We start from the raw sequence: 20,498 nt of genomic DNA, 5'->3' as shown, positions 1-20,498 counted from the left end.
AGTTCCCTCACTGCGAGAAGCCAAGTTACAGGGCACCAGGTGGAGGGCTTTCTTGGTAGTGGCACCTGCCCTGTGGAACGCCCTCCTACCAGATGTCAAAGAGAAAAATAACTATCTGACTTTTTGAAGACATCTGAAGGCAGCCCTGTTTAGGTAAGTTTTTAATGTTTGATCTTTTATTGCCATTATTATTATTATTATTATTATTCTGTTGGGAGCTGCCCAGAGTGGCTGGGGAAACCCAGCCAGATGGTTGGGGTATAAATAATAATAATAATTCAATTTTAGACAGCTGCTGTATCATTTTTAAAGTTACATACCCTTAAAACACAGATTGTTAACTAGGGTTGCCATATTTTGAAGAGCAAAAAAAGAGGACTTCTACATTTGCTGACTTCTGCTTTTAACTATGGATCACTATGGCGACTCTACCTATGAAAAAGAGGATGTGTCCTGGAAAAAGTTGACATCTGGCAACCCTAGAACTTAATCCTGAGAACCTTGAGCAATAAGAACTTTGTGGAGGAACTTTATTTATCCATAAAGAGTCTCTCCATACAAAGATAAAAAAGCAGAATCAAACCTGGAGAGCTCAAATTGGTAGGAGTGGGGAGAAGGAAAAGATAGCTTGCATGCACACAGCCATTTCCTCTGGAACTGGCATCAATTCATTCCCTCAGTTATTATGAAAAACCCAGGTGACAACATTGCCAAACTGATGGAATCCAGTGTTTTTGCCATAACGTCCTACCACATTTTTATTGCCTGGTTTGCGGTGAGAATAGTGATGCCAGCCTCTCCAGTTTGGACGGCTAAAGTGCTATGACTTTGATTTTTCTTTCAGTTGTGCAATGCCTTTTTGCATTACTGTAATCTAATGTGGTTTTATATATGACACAAAGAAATGACAAAATATGCAAATATGGCTAAAAACAAGCAACAGCATTGAAGAATTCATTTCGCATGAATTATTTGGCTGGTTTTAACCCTAGCATTGCATTCTGAGTTTTTTTGGTGTGACTAGCACCACAATGGCGCATATAGTGGATTTTCCATTCATTGAATTCTTTCATCCTCTAATCCATAGGCCTACTAACTTTTCTCTTTTGCGTAATCTCCAAGCTATACAGATCTTATTTGGGTTGCTTTCTTCATTTTCAGCTTTATGCCAGATGTTCAGCGTCTCCTATACTTCTCCACCAACAGTAATCCATATCTTCTTGAATTATTCTTCCAGACTGAGGCATTTTACTAACATTTGCCAGAAGAGCTAGCAGTTCTTTGTAGATGCATATGTGTCACAGATTTATTTATTTCATAAAATTTATACACTGCTTGATTGAAAGCAAACAAACAACCCAGCAATTCTCAGGGCCATTCACAAAAGAGATAAAACAATAAAAGGTACTTTTAAAAAAGTTACTTAAAGTATCTTGGATACATGAATAGCTTCCTTTATAAGGAACTCTTCCTTCTTATTCTTTATTGTAATACGCTTCTCTCGTCATGCATTCTGATTTAAAGAAAACCAGCATGTATTATTGTTGGAGCCACTGTGATTTTGTAGGTGGTGAAGCTTTTGTTCTTTCTCTCTTTTCTCAAACTAAGCAAATCAAACTCAGTTAGCTTGAGTTAATACATGCTAACTTTCAGAAGGTGGCTAAACTTTGTTCATATGGATTCTGTCAGCGGTTTCCGCTCATTAAGATAGTTTTCTCAGACGTCCCTTCAAATGAAGGATACCTAGCCAGTGAGTCAGAACTTTGCCATATTTGGCCTTTTCCATTTATTTTCTCTCACCAGCGGCTGACTGCATCTTATTCAGACCGCACAAATGTTAAAAATTTTGATCAAGGGAACACAGACTGAAATGTGACTCATCCCAGAAGTCTGGGGTTTGGTTTTGCTGATGTCATTTTAGTTTTTCCAGTCCCAGATCCCAAACAGTTGTAATCGACAAGTCAGACAATAATTCTGGTTCTATGAAGCTAAAAAAACCTTGTTAAAAATGATTGGGGAGGGGCGTTTTCAGTGAGTGAGCTGCCGAATTTTACCTTTCACCCCCTCCCTGCCAAATTCCTCTCTCTGTAGCTAACTTACACCGTATAATTACTTGAGAACTTGGGACAGCTTGCTATTCTACATAGGACCAAACACTGAGGAGGAAAAATAGGCTGGTTCAGAACAGCTCCACAGTTTGTAAATTTAGTCAGGGGCTTCTATTTTATTGGAGTGCAGGGTTAGCTTTGGGCAAGGGCTTAATTTGAACCAGGAGTGGCAACTCATCCTTTGAAGAAGTGAAGTCATGATGAAAAAGAGACCTTTACTCAGTGCTTTTTTGGGGGGTGGGAGGGAGAAAAGGTGCTGGAATTCACCGCAAACAAACTTTTGTATTAGTAGTACAGGTGACTCCCCATTGACATGGGGGTTCCGTTCTGGGTCCCTGTAAGTGAAATCACATATAATGGGGAGCAATCTTTGTCTAGCTCCTTCCCTTTGACCTTACTGCCTTGGGTGACTTCCAAAAACCTGTCCCAAACCCAAACCCCAAATTCCCATGGTGATCGGCAAATGGTAACGGGGGCAGGATCGTGAAATCTGGAAGCCCCTAGTCATGAACCGGCAGTAGATACAGATTCAGTTGTTCTGACTCAAGGAATGAGGCAGTTGAGCAGCTTGGCAGCTGTATCCATGACTGAGCAGCCCTTTTCAGGATCCACTCTGCTCACCCCGAAAATGGGGAGGGGCCAGAAAAGGTACCCTTAACATAGTCTGCCTCCCTTTCCCCCTGACTGGATTACCGCGCCCAGTGGGGTCACCACCCAGCGGTCGTAAAAACGTGCTAAGAGGAAGGCATGCTTGGCAGATTCACACTGTGATGAGCTCCTGCCTGGAAACCAATGTCCCCATTCTGGAAGGATGTGTGGATCCAGAATTGGCCTCCACAGTCACTTACGGACTCATGGTTAAAACTGTGTTTATGGAAGACAGTCTTACTCAGCTACAAGTGATCGGCAAAGAAGAAGAAGAAGAATGGGGAGCACACTGGAGAGTCATGGTGACTTGCAACAAGACCCAACCCAGACCCATAGCTGTCAACTTTCAGATTTGAAAATAAGGGATCAGCAGCCTCAAAAATAAGAGATCAGCAGCCTCACCTGTCCTGGGGAGCCTCGAAAATAAGGGATCAGCAGCCTCACCTGTCCCAGGGACAGTCTACGGGCTATCTAACAATCCGGGATAGCAGTGGGAAGCAGTGGGAAAAGGCGCTGGAATTTCCCACAAAAAAGGGGAAGGTTGACATGTGTGCGTGGTTTGCTGCAAAGCAGAAGAGCCTCAACAAAGCCTAACTGTGTCTCTGGCCCACAAGGAGACCCTCTCCAAAGCCCACAGAGGATGTCCCCTTCAGTCTCCAGGGACGGCGTCCTCGTGAGCTGGAGACACAGCAAGGCTTTGCTGAGGCTGCTGAGAGATGAGAGCCCAGCTCCAGCTGGAAATAAGCCCTACTTGTACTCACTGTTGAGTAATGAAAACCCTACCTCACATTGCTGAACCCCAAGCATTTCTCATTGTAGAAGCTTAGCACTGCTTCCTAATACATAAAGAGAACAGGTCTCTGTCTAGTCTGTTTTTCTAGGTTAGCTGTATAACTAAGAAGATCTAGGATTTTCTGTCATGGATGGTGGTCGTTATGTTTATGTGTGTTTACTGAACTGGACTGGCCAGTGGTTTCACTAAGTATAAGTCAGCGTCTGATGTTATCAAAAGCAGAACATGGATACAATGTCCCTCTCCTACTTCTAGTTACTCAGTAACTGATAATTCAGAAGCTTGTTGTCTCTGAACTTGGAAGCAGTGTAGCATTCAGTCATCATGACCTGTAGTCACTGATAGCCTCATTTGCCATGAATTCTGTGAGATAACCAGCCTCATATAACCAGTGCTTTTTTCTGGGGCTTTGCAGGGGTATGCAAACCCCTAAACATTTTGTGAATCTTTGTACTTTTGTCCATTTACTGTATTTATTTTTCCTGATTTGAACTATGAAATGGTGATTTTCTTGAGTCAAAATGAGAGTACCCCTAAACATTTTTAAAGAAAAAAAGCACTGCATATAACCAATATGTTTAAGTCTAATAAATCTGTGAACAATCCTTTGGCTCCTCCATGATAATATGACAGCAACAATCGCAGATAACAATGGTTCTCAAAGTGAACCATTCACGGAGGGATCAGGTGTTAAACAGGTTTGCGTTATCGCCCCAACTCTGTTTATTGTTTTCATTGCCATGATCCTACACTTTGTTGAAGGGAAACTCCCCACTAGAGTAGAAATCATATATAGAGTAGATGGAAAGCTCTTTAATCTGAGTAGGCTGAAAGCAAAGAGTAAGGTTACCATAACTTCTGTCATAGAGCTTCAATATGCTGATGACAACATAGTGTGTGCCCACTGAGAGGATGACCTCCAAACCATGCTAAATTTCTTTGCAGAAGCTTACAAAAAACTTGGCCTATCACTCAACATCCAAACAACCAAAGTGCTGCACCAACAAGCACAAAATAGCCCCTCTGCAGCACCACAAATCCAACTCAATGGTGTAACATTGGAAAGTGTTGATCAGTTATCTTTCCACAAGGACTGACATAGATGCTGAAATCTAGCATCACTTGAGCTCTGCGAGTGCAGCTTTCTCCCAGTTGAAGTGCAGAGTGTTTGACGACTGGGACATTCGCAGGGAAATCAAAATGTTTGTTTACAAAGCTATTGTACTACCAACCTTACTTTATGCTTGCGAAACATGGACCACTTATAAACACCATCTCCAACTCCTTGAAAGATTCCATCAGCCAGTGTACTGGAAGAAGCAAAGATCACCAGTGTTGAAGCAATGATTCTTCAAATCAATTTTGTCAGACTGGTCAAGTTGTTCGGATGCCTGACTATCATTTTCCAAAGCAACTACTCTATTCCAAACTTAAAAATGGAAAGTGTAATGCTGGTTGTCAACAAAAGAGGTTTAAAGACTCTCTCAAGGCAAATCTAAAAAAATGTAGTAAAAACACTGACAATTGGGAAACACTGACCTACAAGCGCTCCAGTTGGAGAACAGCTTTTACCAAAGTTGTCATGGACTTTGAAGACATTCAAACTGAGGATGAAAGGGAGAAACATGCTAAGAGGAAGGCACATTTGGCAAACCCTCACCATGATCAACTCCTACCTGGAAACCTATGTCCCCATGGTGGAAGGACGTGTGGATCCAGAATTGTCCTCCACAGTCACTTATGGACTCCCTGTGAAGACTGTGTTTTGGAAGACAATCTTACTTGGCTATGAGTGATCGCCAAAGAAGAGGAGGAAGAAGAAGAAGAAGAAGAAGAAGAAGAAGAAGAAGAAGAAGAAGAAGAAGAAGGTATGAAAAGCTTAATACAATACAGTAAGCTGTCCTGCCGGGCTTAGTTATGCCACTTCCCTTCACCTTGGGAGGAACAAGGTAACCAAGCCTTTGTTCTCCCTAGTCTCAATGAGAAGCTCAGCGTGTGAAGAGTTGAGCTGGTTGATGCAGCTCAACCACATGGCTATCACAAGCCTATACCAATAATTTAGGAACTTTCAGCACTTTGTAATTAAATTAAGTTTTACTGCCTGTGCAACTTTGTGAAGTACCGTACATGAATCTGACCTTTAGAGAGTTTTTAAGTAAACATTTATTATCAAATGTGTGGTCTTTTCCTATGATGGGTGTTATGTACTGAAGTTCTCACCCTGGGCCAGCAGGGGGATACTGTAGATAGTTATGCAAATGAAGGATCAAAAGTGACGTTCAGTGATAGGATCGTTTTAGAAAGTTGCTACAGTAACGTTGTACTGGAGCTCTATATAAGCAGGCTGACTGAGCCCTTCAGTCAGTTCTGTTCTGGCCTCTGAATAAAGAAGAGCTGTTTGAAGAATCGCTGTGTCGTCTGATATGTTCACCCACAAACTTAACAATGGGGGAAGTGGGAAACTTTAGAAGGGCATATTTAACAGCCTATATTTCCATGCTTTACTGTGCTGCATATTTTGTCATTTTAAATCTCTGCTGGGGTTCTCCCACTAAAGAGTACTTGCCCCAAACTTGGTTTTTAGTTTAATCTTCCTTTTAAAGCCATACATGTCGGTGACCAACACCATGTTCTGTATTTGCAAATTGCAAATGTGCTGTCAGTGGAACTGTGTGTGTAAAATATACTTATTATGACCTGTTTTACATAGATTATTCATTTTTGACAATGTGAAAAACAGAGGGTTTCTTGGCTGGACTTAAGGAGACAGCAAATAGAAAGGTATGCAGTGGCAAAGTTTTGATTGAAAATGACAAATCAGATATTGCAGGAGTGTCTTTAAAAAAAAATTAAGGGAAATAAGGACACATCATGTATTTGCTTGTTTCCTTTTCTAGATTCCACCCCCACCTTGCAATTTAGGGCATCCTTCTCCCTCCCAGCAAAACAGCTTCACATGCTGCAGATAGCTAAGTTTACATCTGCTGCGTTCCTGTTCATAGAGACCGAGCCCTTTGCCAAAGACAATCTTCATCTGCTTCTCTATAATTTACTACCCCACCAAAAAGGCTTCCTGTAGTTATACAATGGGTGTGTTAAGCTGTGCACATTCTTTGGTATTTTCTCTTAGAATGCGCAGTGTTTTTCTTTGGTTTTGTGCCACTTTTAGGTTTATTTGCAGCGCACCAGAAAAGTATTAACCTATCGCAGTCAAAAAGAAAGACACAAATTTCCTCAAGCCAGTTCTTTGCATAAAGAGCTCAGTCAGCTATTTTTTCTCCCTCACACCTGGTTTCTGTTATTTCCACTGCCAGTGGGTTTTGCGTGACTGAATGTGTGCTTCACCAGCAATTTATTCTCTGGTCCTCCTCCTCCTCCTCCTCCTCATTTGGCTGAGGATATTGAACGAACAATGCTTATTTTCGACAACATCTTAAAATGAGAGGGTGGTTGTTTTAGCTTATCTTATCACAGAGAGCGGCCATAGTTCAGTAACAGAGTATTTGCGCTGCATGCAAAAGGTTGAAAATCAGGTATTTCCAGTTAAAAATGATTAAGACAGTCTGAGAAATGTTATATGGGTTTTCAGATACATGCTCTAGTCATATCACAGGATTACTTCCACACAGACACACATTACTTTTGCATGCTCTTTCTCTTTGGGTTACCACTCTGTAGGGTGTGGTGCCACAAATAGGTTTTCTTCATGTGACCTATACAGTAGGGATTGGTGAGGCAGTGGTGTGTACCTTGCTGCAGATAGTAATATTGTATCAAGCTTGAAGCAATTGGAAGCATAAGAACTGACTTCTTTTGGAAGAAATCATTGTCCGGGCTCATAAAAATATTATTCAAATGTTTACTTGCAGCACTCTTCAAGACAAAACAGAAACATAAAATGATACATCCAAGGAGGCTTTTTTCAGCCGGAACACTCCAGAACTTAGTTCCGGTACCTCTCCTGAGCGTTCTGGCAGACCCTATCTGTGTCTATAATAATCCTGGTGTTGCGGGCAGGCGGTGCGTTTTCTAGGTGGAGGAATTTGGATGGAACGGGAGGTGGCACACTGAGTGGTTTTGGCGCTTTGTTCAATGACTTAGGGTTGTCCGTCAAAAAAGGTGGGAGTTCCTTTTCTAGAAAAAGACCCACTGCGTCCAAGAATATCCATGCAATATCTTGGGCTGTCCAGCTCAGGCTCAGCATCAAAATGATCCAAATAGACCTAGAAGCAGAGGTTTTTCTCTCTCTTTAACAGTATCTGTTTCTCTGGAGCTGTTTTCCTTGAGAGCTTCATTTATATCTTCTACTCCCTGTGGCTGTTCAGAGAAAGACTGACAGACACCACCCTTTCAAGATGGCAAATTTGCAACCCAATGCCATGGTCCACCTGATCTAAAGTTACAACACTCACATGTTAGCCAGCAGAAGGCAACAATCATCAACTCATCAAGAGCTCAGAGTCTCTTAGAAACTACTGTGGAAAAAAGCAGTGACAGCAATACACATTTAGCTATTTTCCATTTTAAACATTCATAAATACACAGACACTTTCGTTCCAGTGTCAATTAAATCTATTAGACGTACTTAACATACTGACTTCCCATTGCTGGCATCACTGTGGCTTACTGGGAGAGATAATGGAAAGGAAAGATTGGCATAGCGCAGCTGCAGTGGTGAAGGCAATCTGGCACTCCAGCCAATGTGTTTGCATCACACACCTCCTTTTCCCAGTAAGTTGCAGTACCCGCAGTAACAGGAGGCTGGGTAAGCACCACGACCCTGCTGACTGCTACTGCTGTATAGGTTTGCAGCATAATCTCTTGGTGGACTACTGGCAACAGTTTACAGAAGGCATGAGTCATACAGATGAGTCTATTGAATGCAGACGAGAAAGAAGAGCTCTTTCCCACAGTCCTTGTCAGTTGGCTTAAGTTGCTCTGCAATGCATGGAAAACGGCCAAGACAATAACCTGATGCCAATGGCAGTGTATATATTTATGTCCTAGTTACAGGATGTTCAATAAGTGTTTATTTTAAAGTTAGGATGACAAGAGAGAGTGCACAGGGCCAAACCCAAATCTTTGAAAGCTAATGTTGGAGCAAATGTTAAGCAACATCTCAGTGTCGTTTTCTTTTGGGCGGGGGGAGAGTTGGGCCTTGTTTTGCCAATTTTGCGTTCCTTGTTTTATATTTATTTTAGTAAAACTACTTGCCCGCCATTACTGGGAAATCATTTTGCATTCTGTTACTCAGAGCAATGGCAAACACTGGTCTCTGCAGGAATAAGCAGTAGATCATTTTACATTGTTGTTTTCTGTATATGGTAAGTATATTAAAATTTGCTTTGGTGGGACAGCAATGTGAGCAGCCCTGATTCTCTTTTGCCATTGTTTTGAAACTTCGTGGGAGGAAAGAGTGCTTGAAAATGTTGTCACTGCATGTGCTAAACCAAGAGTGGGGAACCTTAGCCCTATAGGCAAAGTCCCATAAACTTTCCAAACAAGCTCCCCTACCAGATAAGTGTAGCCTTATTTATTAGGTCACCTCAACCTCAAAAGGAAAACAAGATAAATGGAGGAAGAGTTAGGACCCCAAGCTTCTTCCCTTCTAATCTTAACAAGAAAGTGCTGCACAGTATTCATAAATAATGCCAATTGGACACACATTGCTAGGTCTCCTTGGAAAATTAGTAGTAAACCTATAAATAAAAGGTAAAACAGAAGTACTCAGCAGGGACCCAGAACATCTCAGATGGCATGGTTCTTCTTCCTCTTCTTCTTCTTCTTCTCCTCCTCCTCCTCCTTCTTTCTTCTACTCAATTACTTTGGCAGTGAGCACACTGAACGTCATGATAACACTTCCTGGCTTTCAGCTTGTGTTATGCCAGCCCATCCGCTCCCATTCCATTCATTAGTCTTAAAGGAATGTTTCATATGAAAAATAAAAGCTTATTTATTGCAAGGCTTGCTCTAGTTCCCTAGGTGCTTACTGTACTTACAAGAACTCATACTTGTTCCAATAAGAAATCTTTTGAACTTTGGATTGAAATTTGTGATATATTTTACGTCTCAGAAGTCTTTGCTTTATTCTATCGCACCATTTCAATAGAGTGTTCTAACAAGACTTCCTGATTAGTCCCATATGTCCATAAAATTACTTCTCCAGAAATACAGGAAGGGGGAGTATTCCAGCCTCACAATATAGAAATCGCTTATCTCTTGCTTCTTTTTAAACTGAACTATTTCTGATTGAGGTTAGAATGTATTGTGAAAGTTGGCTTTCCTTTCACTATGTTTAATGTCTCTTCACTCTTCGACATATTCCAGCCAACCTGTAACCAAATAGGCTTATGTTACACATATGTAGCTGAAGGTTTTAGAAGTTTAAAAGTTGGTGAATGCGTGGGCTGACTCTGTTGAAAAGCTTTCCCAGGAAGTGATCTGAACGTTCTGTGGGCTTTGATTTGCAACAGCTCCAACTACACATCTGAATCACTACTTGATGCTATGGTGGTCAGCTGAAGAACATGTAAGGATGCATGAGGAAAATGTGATTTTGTGAATTCCAGTATGAACTGGCCCGATCGTCACCTTCCAGACTAATGTGTGGCTCAGAACATAGTTATCAACAAGCTTTCACCCTTCTAGAATGTTCTGATGCTTTAAAACCAGGGGTTGGCAAGGTTTACTTCGCCTGGGCAGGTTCACTCCAGCGGAGATCGCTCCATGGGCCGGATCGAGTGTGCGCGTGAGTGCACGTGGCCGTGATTTCCGGCGTCTGCACAGACACGATTTTTGGCATCTACGCAGACACGATTTTTGGCGTCTGAGCATGCACAGACGCGATTTCCGGCACCGCGGAAGCGAGTCCCCGTGCCGCACTGCGCCAGTTTAGCGCAGCGTGCGGGGACTTGCTGAGCAGGTGGCTCAGTTGGGGGGGGGGCTTGTGGACTGGTTAAATGACCCCTGTGGGCTGCTTGTGGCCCATGGGCCTTGGGTTGCCTAAAGGTAAAGGTAAAGGGACCCCTGACCATTAGGTCCAGTCGTGACTGACTCTGGGGTTGCGGCACTCATCTCGCTTTATTGGCTGAGGGAGCCAGCGTACAGCTTCTGGGTCATGTGGCCAGCATGACGAAGCTGCTTCTGGTGAACCAGAGCAGCGCACGGAAATGCCATTTACCTTCCCACCGGAGCGGTACCTATTTATCTACTTGCACTTTGTGCTTTCGAACTGCTAGGTTGGGAGAAGCTGGGACCGAGCAACGGGAGCTCACCCCATCGAGGGGATTCGAACCGCCGACATTCTGATCGGCAAGTCCTAGGCTCTGTGGTTTAACCCACAGCGCCACCTTTGTCCCTGCTTTAAAACATGGCTTCAAAATGTAGCAGAGTGCATTTACAATGCAGATTCTGAGACAATGCATTTAGGAATGCTCATTTTGAGAGAAAATACATGTAAATGTAGATTTGTAAATTCTTTTAAAATAAAATAAAAATGCTGAGTAATTTGAAAATGGTATGAACCAGATTTATGACTGAATGCATGCAAAAAGTTACGCAGATATAGGCAGATGTGTCCATTCCTAAACAAAATATGTGTGAGTGTGCCAGGTCTAAAAATGTCTTTTTGATATTCTAAGATAAGAATGGTGAACCGTCGCCCTTCAGATGATGCTGAACTCCCAATATCGCTGACCATTGCTGGCTGGGGCTGATGAGAGTTGGAAGTTCAATAACATCTGGAGGACCATAGGTTCCCCATTTGTTCTCTGGGAAAGGGTATTCGTGTTAGTTCATTAGCTAATTTGTATTTCTCCCACATTTAAAAGGGTCAAACATCCAAAATAGTTAACAGGAAGAATTAGGAAACGAAAACTAAACCTGATTCATAGCGAAAGATCACACTGAGCTTTCCAATATGCCCTGTTGCACTTTTTCTGGGAATTTGTTCCGTGTCATTTGGACTACCATGGAAAAGGTACCTGGAAGTAGATTGAAGAAGGCAGTGAGTTTCATATTGGGCAAGGTGGTCTGTGTGCAGGACGCAACGACTGAAGGCCTTTATAGGTAGACATCAGTGTCTTGAATCAGGCTTAAACTAATCAGCAACTACTACAAAACTGGTATGTCTGCACCATCTTTTGTTCCTTGGGAGGTGAGTAGTGAGTAGTTCTTCCTTGGAAAACACAAGAGCATGGATGATTATGGCAGTATCCCTATTCTCTAGGAGAAGGCATAGCCACCTTGTATTTTTCAAGGTGTCTATGTGGCTCTGTGGTCTAAACCACAGGACCTAGGGCTTGCTGATCAGAAGGTCAGCGGTTTGAATCCCTGTGATGGGGTGAGCTCACGTTGCTCAGTCCCTGCTCCTGCCAACCTAGCAGTTCGAAAGCACGTCAAAGTGCAAATAGATAAATAGGTACCGCCCTGGCGGGAAGGTAAACAGCATTTCCGTGCGCTGTCCTGGTTCGCCAGAAGCGGCTTAGTCATGCTGGCCACTTGACCTGGAAGCTGTACGCCGGCTCCCTCGGCCAATAAAGCAAGATGAGTGCTGCAACCCCAGAGACGTCCGCGACTGGACCTAACGGTCAGGGGTCCCTTTACCTTTTTATGTAACTGAGTTTAGTTGACTTATTGTCTGAGCTGCTTCCTGTTTTTCAAAAAGGAATGTTTATGGAACTCCCCTAGGTTGACCTCCTATTCAGTTGGCCAGAGTGTGTGCAGAAGAGGGTGGCCAAGATGATAAAGGGTCTGGAAACCAAGCCTTATGAGTAACAGTTGAGGGAGTTGGATGTGTTTAGCCTAGGAGAGAGGAGATTGAGAAGAGATATGATGGCCATCTTCAAATATCGTATCAGGTCTCTCCTTTTTTCTTATAGCTAAAGGGCTATCACATGGAAGATGGAACAAGCTTGTTTTCTCCTGCTCTGGAGGGTAGGACCCAAACCAATGGATTGGAAGTTACAAGAAAGGAGATTCTGACTGAACACCAGGAAGAAAGTTTTGATGGTAAGAGCTGTCTGACAGTGGAACGGACTCCCATGAGAGGTGGTGGACTCTCCTTCCTTGGAGGTTTATAAGTAGAGGTTGGATGGCCATCTGTCATGGATACTTCAGTTGAGATTCCTGCACTGCAAGGGGTTGGACTAGTTGACCCTCAGGGTCCCTTCCAACTCCACTATTCTATGGTTCTTACTCCACTTACAAGGACTTACACACCTCCAAGAATACCAGTATTCCTCAGCAGCACCATCTGTATCTTGTCTAGGTTTCATTTCATTCTGCTAGCTTCATCCACTTGATGACAGCATCCAGATAAGAGTTGCTCCCAGCTGTTTCAAAGGGGGGGGGGGATATAGATTTTGATGTCATCAGCATCTTGATGACACCATGCTCCAAAGCTGTGAACAATCTCGCCCAGCAGTTTCATACAGATATTAAACAAGATTGATGATAATAATGGGCTGCTGTGAAAAGTTACATGATGGTCCCTGTGGGGTTGAATAGGCTACCCTTTGAGTCCACTCTGAAAGCACGCTAGAGCAAGACAGATGACCAACATGGCATAGCAAAATGCAATGCTCTACACTAGGGGAAGGGGCATAACTAGAGTACGATGGTAGAGCATGGTAGAGCATATGTGTTGCATGGACATTTAATCCTTGATGGCGCTGTGGGTTAAACCAGAGCCTAGGACTTGCCGATCAGAAGGTCGGTGGTTCGAATCCCCGCAATGGGGTGAGCTCCCGTTGCTTAGTCCCTGCTCCTGCCAACCTAGCAGTCCGAAAGCACGTCAAAGTGCAAGTAGATAAATAGGTACCGCTCCGGTGGGAAGGTAAACAGCCTTTCCGTGCGCTGCTCTGCTTCGCCAGAAGCAGCTTAGTCATGCTGGCCACATGACCTGGAAGATGTACGCCGGCTCCCTCGGCCAATAAAGTGAGATGAGCGCCGCAACCCCAGAGTCGGCCACGACTAGACCTAATGGTCAGGGGTCCCTTTACCTTTACCTTTATCCCTGGAAGACATCTGTCAGTGTAGACAATGTTGAGCTGGATGGGCCAGTGATCAGACTGGGTATAAAACAGCTGCTTACGTTCCTATCAAAAGTCATGAGAACTCCAGGATAATGGAGGCATCATCTCCTGTAGGTTTTATATGTATGCAATTATGTTTCCGAGCACAATTCAAAGTGTTGGTGCTGACCTTTAAAGCCCTAAATGGCCTTGGCCCAGTATACCTGAAGGAGCATCTCCACCCCCATCGTTCTGCCCGGACACTGAGGTCCAGCTCCGAGGGCCTTCTGGCTGTTTCCTCGCTGCGAGAAGTGAGGTTACAGGGAACCAGGCAGAGGGCCTTCTCGGTAGTGGCGCCCACCCTGTAGAACAGCCTCCCATCAGATGTCAAGGAAATAAACACCCATCTGACTTTTAGAAGACATCTGAAGGCAACCCTTTTAAGGGAATTTTGATATTTTATCACTTTTTTATGTGCTGTAAGCCGCCCGGAGTGGCTGGAGAAACCCAGCCAGATGGGTGGAGTATAAATAATAACACTTCTTCTTCTTGTTGTTGTTAAAGCTGGCGTTGACCTCACCCACCAAAGCACACTCCTCCATTGTCTCCCAAGACAAGTGGCTGCCAACAGCAACAACAGTCCAAAATGACAGAGGCCAAACTGAAATGAGGTAAGAAATGTAACATTCAGCACAGGTTGCACAACTTTTCACCATGCAGAAAGGTTGGAAATTGGCCAGTGGCTCATCCGCTGACTTCAGTGTTGTGGTTTTCAGAAGAGTTTGGATCATAACTACCTTCCTTGCAGAAGATGGCAACCCCACCTCCCTAATCCACCCTACCTCCATGATCTCAAATAAACAGCATGGTTCCTTTCAGTAAGCTTTAATAGGGGCAGAATTGGGAAGGTTCTCAACTGCACCAATACTAATATTACTACAACTACTAATATAATATTCTGTGATATTTTTCTAGAAAAAGAGGTGCTGGAACTCGCCACGAATGCCTTCCTTGTTTTCTTATAATGGCAATGGCACTTGCCTGAGAGGTGCCGGAACTGAGTTCTGGATGAGTTGCGACAGGAAAAAAAATACCCTGAATATATTAAATTTGTATATTACCCTACACCAGTAGATCCCAGGGCGGTTCACAGCAGAAAAAAATACAAAGCGAGAATATGATATATGAAACGAAACAAAAACAAACCAATAACCTCTCTCTCGCAAGCATATTTAAAAAGCCATAGATTGTTAATCAGCCGAACACCTGGTTGAAGTTAAACATTTTCACCTGGTGCCTAAATAGATGTAATGAAGGAGCCAGGCGATCCTTCCTGGGGAGAGCATTCTGCAAACGGAGAGCCTGCAGAAAAGGCCTTTTCTTGTGTTATTGTTAGGATATTTCCGTTCCACCTTAAAAGGGAGCAGGCTTTGTGAGTCAGAGTCTGCGCATGTCCTGTCACAGGATGTTTATGTTTGCTACTGCTTTCGTTTCTCTCTCTGTGTCGTAGACACTAAAGCAGGCAGTCATGTTTTTCTGTGTTCTGATCAACGCTGAATAAACTTGTAAATAATGCTCTCCTGAGTGCAACTTTTGGCTGTGCATTATCTGCTGATAGAGTGTGCATGAGCTCTGGAATGTGGCAAGATATTTTCTAGAAATTCATGTCGCTAATTGCTGATACTGCGTGCCTACGGGAGATCGATGGATCATCCGGCAGACGGCTTGGGGGCCATGATGGACTTTGTCTCCCTGGCAGTATCCCAACAGTTGTCACCCTCCGGACTTGTGGAGGAGGCACACAAAGAAGGGCCTCAGATGATGAACTCAGAGTCTGGGTTGGTTTGTATGCAGAGAGGTGGTCTATGAGGTATTGTGGTCCTGAGCTGTTTAGGGCTTTATAGGTCAAACCCAGCACTTTGAATTGGGCCCGGGGAACTAATTTGCAGGCCAGGATCAGTGCAATATGCTCAAACCAATGGTCTTCAGAGTCTCAAACAGCATATCTCCAGGAACTATCCATCCCTGTTACAAAAGAGGAAATTTTTAGTGGTTACAAATAGCAATTGTTTTTATTATCCTGGGGAAATGGGAGATTTGTACATGTATAGACCCACTGGGCCCTTTCCTTAGATGTGCAGCACAGTCCTGAACATGCTTTCTTGAAAATCCTAGCATCATCAATGGGACTTACTCCTAGGAAAATGTGCATAGGATTTCAGCTTGAGACTATATCCTTGAGCAATCAGGTTGAATGCATTCCTTGCTCTAGGGGAAGTGTTTTTCAAAAGAGCATTTTTTTTTAATTAAAAGAAATTCTTAAAATGAAGCATAGCTAGTGACAAGCTCACCTACGGAGTCCAAAACACCTTTGTTTAAAATTCAGAACAGTAATCAAATTTACGTTTGACAAGCAGCGTAAAGCCATGACAAATTTTCAGGCAGAATTTTACTGAGACTTCTATGAAGTATTTGAAAATCTGTTTCACATATGGATTCAATCCATAACAATGTAAAAGGCTGTAAAATATTGGAAAGAAGTTGGCGGGGAGGGAAAATGGAAAAGTAAAGAGAGTACATAAAAGACCTCTCCTTTTAATAAATCTGCTTTTCATTCTATATTTGAAATAACCAGGCAACTGTTTTCACAGTTTTATAATATTGTTATACTGGGCTACAATTCCATTGGTGACTTCACCCCCCAAAAAAGTAGAGAAAGTGAATTATATCTCTCGTGGTTAGGTATCATACACATCCAAACCTTGGAACAGAGTCTGGTTTTTGGACAATTCCTATTTTTCCAAAGTCATTCTCATTCTGGCAATGTTTTTACATCCCTTTCTCCTGTAAGAATTACTTCCTTTCACTCCCTATTGTCACTGTAAACTTGCTCTCTCAGCCACTAGCCACCCCAAAGCTGCCAGAGGTAAATAAAAATATATAAAGAACAAATATACAGACTCATAGAATTATAGTGTTGGAAGGTATCCTGAGGGTCATCTAGTCCAACCCTCTGCAGTGGCAGGAATGTCAGCTAAAGCATCCACTGCATATGCCATGAAGGAGAGTCCATGGCCCTCTTTTGATGTATTCACCTTCATCAGCTAATTTTTAAAGGGTCATGTAAGTTTGAAGACTTTCGGATAAATATATCCTGTTATTTTCTACATTTCTCAAGGATAACAACTACATGTGGGTATATCAACGTGTATCTTGAGCTTTTCTGTGCTGGTTTCTAATCCATAATTGACTTCTCCCTTCTGCTCAATGATTGAAACTAAGACCTCCACGACGAATCTGGACTAACATGAACTTATCTCTACTCATAAACTCTTATCTCTAATTCTGTAATGAATTATTGTGTTATACATATTTTATGAGTTTGAGTTTGTAATCTCTGTTAGAGTTTGTAATCTCTATTTGAGTTTGTAATCCTTGTCAGAATACATACTTTTGAATGAATTAGTTTTTGTTGCTATTGACTATTGATTTGCGAGTAGGGACCACTCCCACTATTGAAACTTACATTGGCCTGAGTTCTTGGTGTGCTTTTTTCTTGGTATATTTAATAACAAGAACCCCAACTTATTTAACAAAGGAGAGTCCACCACCTCTTGTGGGAGTCTGTTCCACTGTTCTTTGCGTCAAAAAGTTCTTATTGATGGTTTGTCAGAATTTCCTTTTTTGCAACTTGAATCCATTGGTTTGGGTCCTTGCCTCCGGAACAGGAGAAACAAGCTTGCACCATTTTCCATGAAATTATTCCACAAAAAAGTGTTTGTGTGTTCACCAATGAGCAACAAAATGGCCTTCTTTCCCCTCAAACATGGTGATATTTGGAGAACATTCTGCAAAGTTCCACCTCCTTGTTCTACTGAGGGTGAGGAAAAATAAATCTCAAAAATGTCCCTAGATAAGTATCGTTTGAGAAATTCCAGCTTAGCTGAAACACCCATTCTCCTTTATCCACCCATTTGTACAGAGACCAGGACCTTCCAAATTTGCCTCAATATTTTCTTTAGGCAAAATTTAGCTACATCTCTAAGACTCTAAGGGGGTAGGGTAGGGGGTTATTGGTTCATGGGTATTTTTTTGTTGTTCTTGTTTTTATTAGGTTTTTATGTTGTGTTTTTATGTTGTGAACCACCCTGATAAGGAGCAGTATACAAATTTAATTAATTAAATAATAATAATAAGTGACAACAGAATTCCTCTGGAACAGAAAGCATTGATAGATATGTGTAGGGAAACAGAGGCCTGGAACCAAATTTTTGCCAGAGTGACAGATATAAAGCCTGAAGTTGCAGCTATGCCCTAGGTTGACAACAACAATGACTACTACTACTACTACTGGAATTGATGCTTTTGAATTATGGTGCTAGAGGAGACTCTTGAGAGTCCCATGGATTGCAAGAAGATCAAACCTACCCATTCTGAAGGAAATCAGCCCTGAGTGCTCACTGGAAGCTGATCCTGAAGCTGAGGCTCCAATACTTTGGCCACCTCATTAGGAGAGGAGACTCCCTGGAAAAGACCCTGATGTTGGGAAAGATGGAGGGCACAAGAAGAAGAGGACGACAGAGGATGAGATGGTTGGACAGTGTTTTCAAAGCTACTAACATGAGTTTGACCAAACTGCGGGAGGCAGTGGAAGACAGGAGTGCCTGGCGTGCTCTGGCCCATGGGGTCACGAAGAGTCGGACACAACTAAACGACTAAACAACAACAACAGGGGTTGCAGCCTGACAACATCTTAGGGTGGGCCCTGTGTTGGCTATCCTTGGTGTAAACAAAGCCAGGCATGAGGGCATGAATTAACTTCACGCTGAAAATACTTGCTTGATCTTTCCAATTTAGAACCTTACTGGGATACTAGGTCCAAGGAAAATGGATTCATTCACAGAAAATAACTCACATGTCTGGGGAAAAAAATCTGTTCTTCATTTGGGTCCCTAAATTTGAGCACGGGAGCATCTAATGTCCTCCCTGAAGGATATGAGTAAGTGAAATATCTTGGGATATTGTTTATTATCCTGGATTTGGAGTCTCATCTTTCATTCCTGAAAGTCACCCCTCTTACTCTGAACCAATTGTTCACTGGGGCACCCAGGGTTCACATTAACATCAACGTTGTGGAGGGGCAGTTCTGGGTAGCCAATTGGATGCAGATGTTGACATGAATGAGGGAACGCTCACTGCAGAATCCATCAGGTCTAAAACGTGGGCAGAAAGATTTATATGCATCTCTATTGTGAAACAGATACACGGGTGTTTCTGCTGCTGTGGCTTATCGATGTCTGTATTGCAGACAGATCATGTGTGTAAATCTCTTCAAACGATGAAGCTCTTTCCACAAATAACATCCAGTAGAAGAGATGCAATGCACATACAACCTGTAGTTAACCGGATTCTGCATTATGTAATGGGTATTCTCAAATCTATTCACCTCATTAACACTATTCTAAATCGGAAAAATCGTATAGTAAAAGCTATGCTTTTCCCAGTAGTGATGTATGGAAGTGAGAGCTGGACCATAAAGAAGGCTGATCGCTGAAGAATTGATGCTTTTGAATTCTGGTGCTGGAGGAGACTCTTGAGAGTCCCATGGACTGCAAGAAGATCAAACCTATCCATTCTTAAGGAAATCAGCCCTGAGTGCTCACTGGAAGGACAGATTGTGAAGCTGAGGCTCCAATACTTTGGCCACCTCATGAGAAGAGAAGACTCACTGGAAAAGACCCTGATGTTGGGAAAGATGGAGGGCACAAGGAGAAGGGGACGACAGAGGATGAGATGGTTGGATAATGTTCTCAAAGCTACTAACATGAGTTTGACCAAACTGTGGGAGGCAGTAGAAGACAGGAGTGCCTGGCGTGCTCTGGTCCATGGGGTCACGAAGAGTCGGACACGACTAAACGACTAAGCAACAACAACAACAACTCGGAAAAGTTTATATAATTACCACTCACCCCCTCCGAGAGGTGGGCGGGGTTTGCAATCCAGCGCGAGGCTTCCCGGGACCAGGGGGCCACCCACCTTGGCTACAGGGTGGCCGTCGTCCCACCCCCATCCCAGCGGACCAATGAGCTGTGGGCTGGGCATGGGCAGTGGAAAAGGCCGATGCTCCTTGGCCCAGTCTCACCATGACTGCAACAGGGAAGTGAGCATCATTTTCTGATGTTGATCAGTGCCCTACTTTTATCGAATGCCGATACCTTCTCTTATTATGAACGCCTACTGCAAATGTTTAGGGACGCGGGTGGCACTGTGGGTAAAACCTCAGTGCCTAGGACTTGCCGATCGTATGGTCGGCGGTTCGAATCCCCGCGGCGGGGTGAGCTCCTGTCGTTCGGTCCCAGCTCCTGCCCACCTAGCAGTTCGAAAGCACTCTTAAGTGCAAGTAGTTAAATAGGTACCGCTTTATAGCGGGAAGGTAAACAGCGTTTCCGTGTGCTGCGCTGGTGCTGGCTCGCCAGCTGCAGCTTCATCACGCTGGCCACATGACCCGGAAGTGTCTTCGGATGGCGCCGGCTCACGGCCTCTAGAGCGAGATAAGCACGCAACCCTAGAGTCGGACACGACTGGCCCGTACGGGCAGGGGTACCTTACTGCAAATGTTGGTGAAATAGAAGTACGGAGAAATGCTCAAATGTTAGTCATAACATGTACCGGATTTGTCACTCTTGCGTATAATTCAGCTTAAGCTCTCTGTATTGTCTGCCATAAATTGCTTAGACAGAAGAAATTCATTCATCGGTTTCACATTTCACACAACTACTGACCCAGTGAAACAACTTGCGATTGTCTTCTTAATCTTCAGTAGCCCCCCCCAACCCATTTCCTATTTTAATTTGAACTAGGAGAGGATTTGAGTTAGGTCAACAGCTGCACTATCATACCACTTTAACATTCATGGCTTCTCCCAAGGAATCCTGG

General features: G+C 43.2%; 1 protein-coding gene across 1 annotated transcript in view; it reads left to right on the top strand.

The window, feature by feature from the left end:
* The first annotated feature begins 26 nt into the window (after positions 1–26).
* Positions 27–20,498, top strand: part of COL5A2 (collagen type V alpha 2 chain) — a 208,390-nt gene continuing 187,918 nt past the window's right edge. Inside the window, exons 1-3 of the mRNA XM_081023312.1 lie at positions 27–153; positions 12,429–12,558; positions 14,127–14,233. The gene's annotated coding sequence lies outside the window, so the exon portion shown is untranslated. The remainder of the gene's footprint in view (positions 154–12,428; positions 12,559–14,126; positions 14,234–20,498) is intronic.

Source organism: Podarcis pityusensis (assembly GCF_964106645.2).
Source record: "Podarcis pityusensis genome assembly, chromosome: 1".
Lineage (NCBI taxonomy): Eukaryota > Metazoa > Chordata > Lepidosauria > Squamata > Lacertidae > Podarcis > Podarcis pityusensis.
The sequence above is the reverse complement of the archived record's forward strand: the minus strand, read 5'-3'. Positions and strand labels throughout refer to the sequence as shown.